This window comes from Ochotona curzoniae, unplaced genomic scaffold, assembly GCF_017591425.1.
Source record: "Ochotona curzoniae isolate NIBS_2020 unplaced genomic scaffold, NIBS_Ocur_1.0 contig_210, whole genome shotgun sequence".
Taxonomy (NCBI): domain Eukaryota; kingdom Metazoa; phylum Chordata; class Mammalia; order Lagomorpha; family Ochotonidae; genus Ochotona; species Ochotona curzoniae.
Window position 1 is genome coordinate 14,395 of NW_024465323.1, and position 10,603 is coordinate 24,997.

Sequence of the window (10,603 nt, forward strand, 5' to 3'; positions counted from 1 at the left end):
CTCAACACAAAATAAGGAAACAGGAAAAAACAAAACAAAAAACTACACCTTTTTGATGGCAAGGTGCAGTCTGACATACACAAAGAAGTAAAGGTCACACTCAATTACTTTTTTTCAGCATCAGAGTCTCAAACAGCCCTGTCTATATATGTTTTAGCAAAAATGATAGAGAATGAAGTCAGAATTCAACCATAGACCCTAAAACAAGAACAAAACCTCAGGAATGTGGCACAACTGAATACCCTGGAAACATCAAGTCAACTCAGAGAATTCACAAATAGAGTGCCCGTGCCTACTTTGGTGCTCCAGTACTCCTAGGGGACCAAAGACAGAGGGAGTCACCCTTCCAGCAGTAAGGGTGATGAGTCACCACATCCAGCCTTGTATAGACGCAGCAAAGGCAGGGGCCACACAGCAAAAACAAAGGACACTACCCACAGGGAAGCTAGACCCACTTATTATGATTATATTACTGATGTCCAGGTGTTGGGGTAGGGTGAAAGGGGAAGGGAGTGAGGGAAATAGCAGCACTGCTGGAATACTCCAGACCCTGACCTGGTGAAGGGCAGGGGGTAGATGGAAGCAGGATCTATTCCTGGGTGAACCAGCTTGGCCCTGGAACAGCAGGTGCGGTAGGGATGTGGGAGATGCATTGTGGGTGCATGGAAAACAGACCTGGCTCTGGAGCAGCAGGCAAGGTGCTGGGAGGACTACAGTTGCAGGGACCCTGGCTGTGCCCCCAATCCTGAAGCAGATATAGTGGGTACTGGGGGCTCGTGAAGCACCCAAGGAACAGGTCTGGCCGTAGAAAAGAGGCCCGGGCACCAGCTAAGTACACCTGGCCATGCAGTCACTTACAGGTAGGCTGGGAACTTTGGGTGAGGAGGAAAGGGGGATTTATTTGTGTTAGTGAGCTGGCCTGGCCCTGAAGTGCATGGCTGGCAGTTGAGAGCAGAAGAGGCACCGCCCAAATCAGCCTGGTTCTGGAACAGTTGCCGTGCCAGTGGATCAGGAAGGCTAGAGTCCCGGGGTCAACAGTGCAGTTGGCCTATCCTTGTAGCAATGGTGGGGTGGGCATGCTAGATCTACAACTGGCACAAAGTGGCAGGTATGCCAGAGCCCAAGCTTGCCTGACCCTGGGGCAGTGAGAAGGGAGGAAGTGCTGAATGACTAGATCTGTAGGGGTGCCAAGCTTGGGACCCTGGAGGTACATCAGATGGTATTGAGTGCTGGGAGAACAAGGTTGACTGAGCACGCCTGGCCCTGGTGTGGATGGTAGGCAGATGGGGCTTGGGGATGCCATCCAAGTTGGCCTAGTTCGGCAGCAATGAGTAGGCCATTAGGGTAGTTTTATTGGATGTGTGGAGATTCTGGAAGAGCTACCATGGTTCTGGAGCAGTGGTGGAGGTGAGCCAGGACAGGGGTGCTGGGGAGCTGGCCTAGATATGGGTGGCATCATGTAGGCTTCCTAGAGGTAGTGACAGGAGTGTTGGAGGCATGGTGGGCACAGGGTAAGCAGGGCTCACACTAGAGCTGCAGGCAGAGCATGGTCCCTGGGGAATGGGGTGCTTGTACACTGGCTAAGTAGACCTGTCCTGGCACTGGAGCAGTGGGCATGGTGGCAGGGCTGGCAGTCAGAAGCACAGGATGCAAAGAAAGCAGTAGCATAGTGTTCTTGGTTCTTGTTCGTTCCTGTAGCTATATAACTCACTCTTTCCACAAAAAGAGTTACATCTAACTTTCACATTGATGTCATTCTCTGAAAGACAGAAGAGCTGAGCCATGCTGGCTGGTCTGTTTATCTGCCTCCTTCATAAACTTTGCTGCTTAGCAAACAGGCTGGGGACACAGGGTCACAGTTGGTGGCGGCGGCATCAGAGGAAAGCACTGCTTTTTTGATCCCACTTCTAGTTCGCTTCTCTTCTCTCTCTCTCTGTCACCTCTGTCCCCTTCCTTCCACCCCTCCCCAAACTGCTCTCCTCCACCTGGGCTCCTCTCTGAACTCCGAGATCCCCAATCACCCCCAACCGCCCGCCCGCCCACTTCCCCTCCACCTCCTCTTCCTCCTGCTCCCCACGCCCAGCGGGCACCCCAGAGTTCCAGGCCGCGCTGAGGGTCTCCGGTCTCCAGCGGTCCGGGTCCACGCGTACAGCGCCCGCATGTACAACAGATGGAGACTGAGCTCAAGCCTTGGGCCTGCAGCCGAATTTGGGGAACTGCTGCGGTGGCAATGCCACTGCAGAGGTGGTCGGCGGCAATCAAAAGGCCATGAACAGCTTCGTGGTGTGGTCCCGCGGGCAGTGTCGCAAGATGGCCCAGGAGATCAGCAAGCGCCTGGGCCCCGAGTGGAAACTTAGTCGGAGATGGCGAAGCGGCTGTTCATCGCCGAGGCCAGGCGCTACATGAGAAGGAGCACCTGGATTATAAATATCAGCGGCTGTGGCTGAAACCAAAGATGCTCATGAAGAAGGGTAAGTACACGCAACCTGGTGGGCTGCTGGCCCCTGGCAGCACAACATGGTCAGCGGGGTCGGGGTGGGCGCTGGCCTGGGCGCGGGCATGAACCAGCACCTGGACAGCTACACACACATGAACAGCTGCAGCAAAGGCAGCTACAAGGTGATGCAGGACCAGCTGGGCTGCCAGCAGCACCTGGGCCTCAATACACATGGCGCGGCTCAGATGCAGCCCATGCACCGCTACGACGTGAGCGAACTGTAGTCCAGCTCCTTGACCAGCTCGCAGACCTGCATGAAAGGCTATCCCTTTTACAGCATGTCCTATTCGCAGCATGGCACCCCCAGCATGGTCCTCGGCTCCATGGGCTCGGTGGTCAAGTCCAAGGCTAGCTCCAGCTCCCCACTCCCCACCCCATGGTTACCACTTCCTCCCACTCCAGGGCGCCCTGCCAGGCTGGGGACATTCAGAACACAATCAGCCTGTACCTCCCTGGTGCAGAGATGCCAGAGCCTGCCACCCCCAGCAGACTGCACCTGTCGCAGCACTACCAGAGCGGCCCGGTGCCCGGCATGGCCATTAACGGCACACTGCCCCACTTGCACATGTGAGGGAGCCCCTCTGGACAGCGAACTGGAGAAGGACTAGGGGTGGGAGGGGAGGTTGGGGGGTGATAGTGGGGTGGGGAGTAGGGGAAAGACATTTTCAGAGGAAAAGGAAACAAACAAAAAAACCCGGGAAATGGGAGGCACATGCAACAAAAATCCTGGAATGTGGACAAAGAATATTTCATGGCTCACAGCAAATGACGGCTTCAGAGGAGACCACCAATCCCTTCTACAATCGACGCAAAACGTGTGATGCCGACGAGAGAACTTTATAAAAGATGTAGAGATGCTGGACTTCTTTTGGGGGGGACTATTTTTGTACAGAGAAAAAGCCCAAGTGTATGTGGGCTGGGGAGGGCTGGGGGAATGCACTATGCATAGATCTGAAAGAAAAGAAAACTGCACACAGCTTTTTTTGTTTTTTTAATTTGAAGCTGGATATACAGAGAGGAGGAGAGACAGAAAGGAAGATGTGCCGCCCGATGATTCACTCCCGAAGTGAGCACCATGACTGGAGGTGAGTCAATCCTGGTGCTCTCCTGGGTCTCCCAGGAGGGTGCAGGATCCCAAGACTAGGCTGATGACCCCTGCCCCTCTAGGCCCAGGCCCACTCTGCCCAAGACACCAACACACCTGCCCCACTGCTCCACATGCTGCTGTAGAACCAGGTGGGCACTACCAGCCACTCAGCACCTCCAACAGGCTGCTCATAGATCAAACAGCATGCGGACCTTGCCGTGCCAAGAAGCTCAGAGACGACTGCTGCAAGGACTGGCCAGTTCAGTTGGCATCCCCTGTTCCTCCGGCCCACCTGATGTCCACTCTGCTAACAATCCTGCCCCCCTTCACCACGCCCATGTTCCCAGCTTGCCTGCAAGCCACTCAGAGTTCAGGTGGGCCCAACTGGTGCTCCATGTGCCTCTAACCCAACCTCACCATTGCCCCCTACTGCTGTTCATCTAGGGCCAGGCTTGTTCAGTCAGCATTCATGGCCCTGAGAATGCACTCCATCTGCTCCAGGGACACATCATCCCAGCTGCCTAGGCCAGTGCACCCCTAAGTCCTAGCTCAAAAACCACACAGCCCCGCATGCTGCTTGGTCGGTATCCCCATGGCCCCCAGTACCCACACCATGTGTTTCTGAGCCATTGGGTCATGGCAGTAAGCCCAGAGCCTAAAGAACCCACTGGCTGCTATTCCAGGACCAAGAAGGAGAAGCCAGTGCACTGTGCGCCTCCTCTCTACCTGCTATCTGCTTCATAGCCAAGTCATCCTGGCCAGTGTCCCTGCTCCTACAGCCTGTAGTCCTCCATTTCAGGGCCAGGCTGAGTTGTGTGGGTGGGAGGGAGGTGGTGAAGGCCTTCTTTAACATAACATCTTCGATTGCCCCACTTGCGCATCCAGGGCCAGACTCAGTTACACAGCCTGGGCTCTATCCTAGTAGCACTGCCACACTGTCTACTGTCTGCAGCTCGAGAGCGAGACAGGCTTAGCCAACGATCTCACTCCCTAAGCAGGCAGTGTGCTTGCCAGCCACTCCAGGGTTGGCCCCCTTCTGACAATGACCCTGCAGCCCCAGCCTGCACACCTTGAGTCCCCTGTTCACCCTTCCGCCTCACCTGACCCTCCAGTGTCATCTCCCACACACCTGGCCTGCCGGGAAGATGCAACAGGGCCAGAAGGGTTTATCCCCACAACACTCATTTCTAGCCTGCCCACCCACATAGCCTCATAGCCTTCCTGCTGCTGCAGGACAAAATGGGCTAGTGTGGTAGTGAAATCAACATGAAACACTGCAACAACCTATTTCTTGTCTCATGAAAAATAATTATGTAGACAACTCTAGTTAGCAAAGCAGAGTTTATTTAAAAGCAGAGAGAAGGTAGCCTGCCCTAGCAGCAGGAGGTACTCCAAAGGAGGAAAGACTTGAGATAATGGTAGAAATTGTGTCCATACAGCACCAACTCAGCAAGGGGTTCACATGAGTCACCCCAAGGGCAGAGACAAAAAGTTATTCGCAATGGGCAGTAATGTCTACCACGACTCCCAGAATTAAAATGGTGAGGCTTGTGGCTTCCTCCTCCAATGTTGTGGGGCAGGCAGATAGTTCAGGGTCACCAGCTTGGAAGCCACACCCCACCATCAAGACGTTCCCCTCTGCCCACCTATGATGCTCACCTATCATCACCTGGAACCTGAGAGGGGGAGGTATTGCATTGTTGTGAACCATGTTCTTCACAAGCCCCCCCAATGGCCCCTGATAGGTAGGAATCACTCTCTTGGTCAAGTGCTTCCATCTCTTTGGTACTCTGACTCTTGGTCTCCCCACTACCTGCTTTCTGGCTTCCTGCAGACAGACTCTGAGGACAGGCAGCCACTGTGCATGGCCCCTGTATTTATTACTCTCCCTCTGTTCACAGTTTGGGTGGGACAGTGAAGATGCTAATTCTAGCATACTCTGTATTTCTAATTTGTATTTTCAGGAGTTCCAAGAAAGCTGAGGTCTAGCAGTAATGCAATGTGGGCCAAGGTTCCAGGGAAAGGTGGATGTCTGCAGCCAGAGCCTCTTTTCAAGAAGAGCAGCCCAGAGCCAGGCCCCTTCTCACCGTGACCGTGTGCCCCCACCCTGTTTGCTAAACAGCAAAGTTTATGAAGGAGGCAGATAAACCAACCAACCAGCCTGGCTCAGCTCTTCTGTCTTTCAGAGAATGACATCAATGTGAAAGTTAGATGTATTTTTGTGGAAAGAGTGAGTTATACAGCCTTCGGAACCAGGTGTATTCAACATCCATAGGAGAGTGCCATGTTTACAATGGGTGGGCTGTAAGACTTCAGAAAGTGCCAGCTCTAGGATGGCTCTGCCAGGGATCTTGCCACCCCTGCTCTCCATCTTGCTCCTCTAATAGGCTTACTCTCCTGGGCCCTCAGCACCTCTTGTATTCCCACTTTGGCTGCTGCAGCAAACACAGATCCTCAGAGCTACCAAAGCCTATGCTTGTAGCCTGCCTGTCACACCTCCCTCAGGCTCCTCCAGGTGCTCTGCCTGTAACTCCAGGGATGGACCAGCTTGGCCAGAGCAACATGTGCCAAAACACAACTATCCCACTGCTCTGATTTGCCAATGCCAGGTAGATGGTCCTAGGTGGAACTTCCCATGTCACAGCCTGCATATCAAACCCTCCAGGATTTGAGTGGCTTGGCCAAAATTCCATGAAACCCGCACATGCCTGTCCTGTCTGCCCCATCCACAACTTGAGGGGCAGGATGGCTCAGCCAGCAACCTGCTCCCTGCAATAGTCATTGATCCACCATCTGCTTTCGAACCAGGAACATTATGCTACTTCTCTCTTTGCATCCTGCGCTTCTGACTGCCAGCCCTGCCACCATGCCCACTGCTCCAGTGCCAGGACAGGTCAGCTTAGCCAGTGTACAAGCACCCCATTCCGCAGGGACCATGCTCTAGTGTGAGCCCTGCTTGCCTTGTGCCCACCATGCCTCCAACACTCCTGTCACTACCTCTAGCAAGCCCCCATGATGCCCCTCCATGGCCAGGCCAGTTCCCCAGCACCCCTATCCTGGCTCACCTCCACCACGTGCTCTAGAACCATGGTAGCTCTTCCAGAATCTCCACACATCCATTAAAACTACCCTGCTGGCCTACTCATTGCTGCTGAACTAGACCAAATTGGATGGCATCCCCGGGCCTCATCTGCCTACCATCCACTCCAAGGCCAGATGTGCTCAGCCAGCCTTGTTCTCCCAGCACACAACACCGCCTGATGTACCTACAGGGTCGCAAGCCTGGCACCCCTACAGATCGAGTCATTCAGCAGTTCTTCCCTTCTCGCTGCCCCAGGGTCAGGCGAGCTTGGGCTCTGGCACACCTGCCACTTTCTCTGTGCCAGCTGTAGATCTGGCATGCCCACCTCTCCATTGGTTGCAAAGACCGGCCAACTGCACTGTTGACCCTGGGACTCTAGCCTTCCTGATCCACTGGCACGGCAGCTGTTCCAGAACCAGGCTGATTTGAGCGGTGCTTCTTCTGCTATCAACTGCCAGCCATCCACTTCAGGGCCAGGCCAGCTCATTAACACAAATAAATCCCCCTTCCCTCCTCACCCAAAGTTCCCACCCTACCTGTAAGCACCTGCAGGGCCAAGTGGACTTAGCTGGTGCCTGGGCCTCTTTTCTATGGCCAGACCTGTCCCTTGGGTGCTTAACGAACCCCCAGTACCCACTATATCTGTTCCAGGATTGGGGGCACATCCAGGGTCCCTGCAACTGTAGTCCTCCCAGCACCTTGCCTGCTGCTCCAGGAGCAGGCAGGCTTGGCCAGTGACATGGTGTTTGCACCAGGCTGCTCGCCTGCCTGCAGCCCCAGAGCCAGGTCTGTTTTCCATGCACCTACCATGCATCTCCCACATCCCTACCGCACCTGCTGTTCCAGGGCCAAGTTGGGGACTGGGTTCTGCCGGGAGTAGATCCTGCTTCCATCTACCCCTTGTGCACCACCAGGTCAGGGTTTGAAGTATTCCAGAGGTCCTGCTGTTTCTCTGACTCCCCTCCCCTACCCCTCTACCCCAACACCTGGACATCAGAGCTATAATCTTAAAAAGTGTGTCGAGCTTCTCTGTGGGTAGTGTCCTTTGCTTTTGCGGTGTGGCCCCTGCCTTTGCTGCCTCTATACATGGCTGGATGTTGTGACTCATCACCCTTACTCTGGTGATGCTTGCAAAATGGACTTCTGGTGCCATTTCCTGCATTACTTCATCCCACAGCCTGCTATGACCCAGCGCAGGGTTTGGCCTAGGCCACCTCAGGCCACACTAGTGGGCACCTGCACCTTCCTGGATATTACAGTACAGGTAACAATGTATCCTCCACTGAAGGCATGGCAGATAGATTGACTTGAAAGGCATAGTAACAGAGGGAAAGAGATCTTCCATCAGCTGGTTTTACTCCCTGGTTGACCAGGACAGTCATGTTTAGGCTATGCTAATGCTAGCAGCCAGGTGTTTCATGCAGGTCTCCTACGTGGGTGCAGGGACATTTCCCAGGAGCATCATCAGAGAGTTGGAATAGGAAGTGGAGCAGCCAGGACTCAAACTGGTGCTCTGCTGTGGGATCGCAGTGTTGTAGGCATTAGCTTGAGCCAGGGTAGCAGAATTCAAGCTAATGGGTGAGAGGAGGGAAAATGAGTGATATTTTCTTTATCATTTGTTTTTATAATTTCTAAAACTGTCAGAATCCCATGTCAGTTCTTGATGATCTGAAAAGAAGTGGGGATTAATTTATTTTATTTTATTTTATTTTTTAGTGTAAGGAAAGCTTTGAGAACTGCTGGAATCAAATCTTCTGGTCTCTATTGGGTCGGCAGATGGAGCTGAGCTATCCCCAAGTCCATTCAGGGCACTCTCTGACTCTAACTCTTAGTGGACCATTTCCTTGTGTGCTTCCTCAAATCATTTTCATTTTCCTTCAAGATTATTGTTTAGGACCCAGCATGGTAGCCCAGTGGCTAAACTACGTGACTTGCATGTGCCATAATTCCATGTGGGTGTTGGTTTATGTTTTGGCTGCTGGATTTCACATGCAGTTCCCCAATTATGGCCTTGGGAAGCAGTCAAGGATGGTACAGAGCCTTGCAATGTTGAACCCACATGGAGACCAGGAAGCAGTTTCTGGCTGCTGGCTTTGGATTAGCTCAGCTTTGGATCAGCTCAGCTTTGGCCATTGCAGCTGTAGGAGGAGTGAACCAGTGGGAGGAAGATTCTTTTCTCTCTCTCTCTGTCTCTCTCTTTCTCTCTTCCTCTCTGTATATCTCACTTGCCACTAAAAATTGGCTCATGGCTTCAGATCAGCTCTGCTCCAGCCATTGTGATCAATTGTGGAATGAACCAGCCGACAGAAGATCGTATTCTCTCTCTCCTCCTCTCTCTATATCTGAAAAAAAAGATCTTCTGTCCCCTGGTTCCGTCTCCAAGTGACCACAATGAAAAAGAAAAGCCAGGAGCCTTTTCTTCTACTCCCCTGTTGGGACAGTGTCCCAATCAGAAGCTAGGAATGAGGAGCCAGGAGCCTTTTTCAGGTCACCCACATACGTGCAGTTTCAAAGATTTTCCCCAAACACTACCATTTCTCAGGCCACAAACAAGAAGCTGGAAGATATGTAGAGCTGCTGGCACACAAACTGGCACCCATATTGAATCCCAGGCCTGCCACGCTAGGATTGAGCCACTAGGCTCTTGTGCTGGGTCCAAGCTGGCTACTTTAATTCAGGGACTTTACTGTCAATCAGTTTGATATGTTTATTTCACCATTAAGATCCCCTGTGATTCTAACATATCATTTGATATCTTTCTTAACTAGACTTTTTGCAACCACTCTCTTTGTTGATGATAATTTCCCCAATACATCGCTGTAATACTGCTGAGTTTTTGAAACCGTTTATAAATCAGCTGACAGAAGATCTCTTTCCCTCTGTTACCATGCCTTTCAAATCAATCAGTCTGCCATGCCTTCAGTGGAGGGTCCTTTATTCCCTGTACTGTGACATCGAGCAAGGTGCCGGTGCCCACCAGCATGGCCTGAGACAGGCAGAGAGGAGGGTGCAGCTTGTCCTGGGTCAAACGCTGTGCTGGATCACAGACAGCTATGGGGTGAAATCACACAGAAATGCCACCAGGAGTCAATCTTGCAAGGAGCAACAGAGTAAGGGTGATGAGTCTCCACATCCAGCCACGCTTAGAGATAGCAAAGGCATGGATGATGGAGCACAAGCAGAGGAAACTACCCATAGGGAATCTTGACCCCCCGCTAGAAGATCATACACCAAAGACTGCTGGTTGGTGGGGAATAGGAGGGGGAGAGGATGGAGGGAAGTAACATGGGCCTTGGAAGACTCCAGCCCCTGATCCCAGAGTAGGGGGTGGAAGCAGGATCTACCACAGAAGAACCCAGTCCCCAACTTGGCCCTGGAGTAGCAGGTGTGGTGAACATGGGAGATGCATGGTAGGCACAGGGTGAGCAGAGCTGTCTCTGGAGTGGCAGTCAGGTGGGTGGTGTGAAGCAGAGACTGTGTCACTGGCCAATTCAGCCTGTCCTGCAGCATGAGGCTGTGCAGTGGGCAGGCTACATGTGAGGGGCCCACAGCCAAACCCCCAGCCTTGGAGTGAATGGTGTGAGTGCTGGGTGCTGGTGGAGAACCATGGAATGGTGTAGCCCTGGAGCAGAAAGCTTGTTTCCAGTTAATTTAGCCTGGTCCTGGAGTGGCTTGCAGGCTGGCTGGGAATGTGGGGTGGAGTGGATGAGGGATTTATTGGTGTTAGTGATCTGGCATGGCCCTGGAGTGTTCGGCTGGAGGTCAAGGGCAGAGGGGGCACTGTCCACACTGCCTTTGTTCTGTAACAGCGGCCACTGCTATGGGCTGTGCTGACTAGAGTCCCGGGGTGGGCACCTCAGCCAGCCTGTTCTTGTAGGAATGGGCAGGGTGGGAGTGCTAGTTGTCGACTGTCACAGGGGAAGCAGCATTTGGGTCA

The 10,603-nt window shown here is 53.0% G+C and overlaps 1 pseudogene; it reads left to right on the forward strand.

Moving 5' to 3' along the window:
* Positions 1–1,384: 1,384 nt before the first annotated feature.
* Positions 1,385–3,068, forward strand: LOC121150492 (annotated as a pseudogene).
* Positions 3,069–10,603: the final 7,535 nt, after the last annotated feature.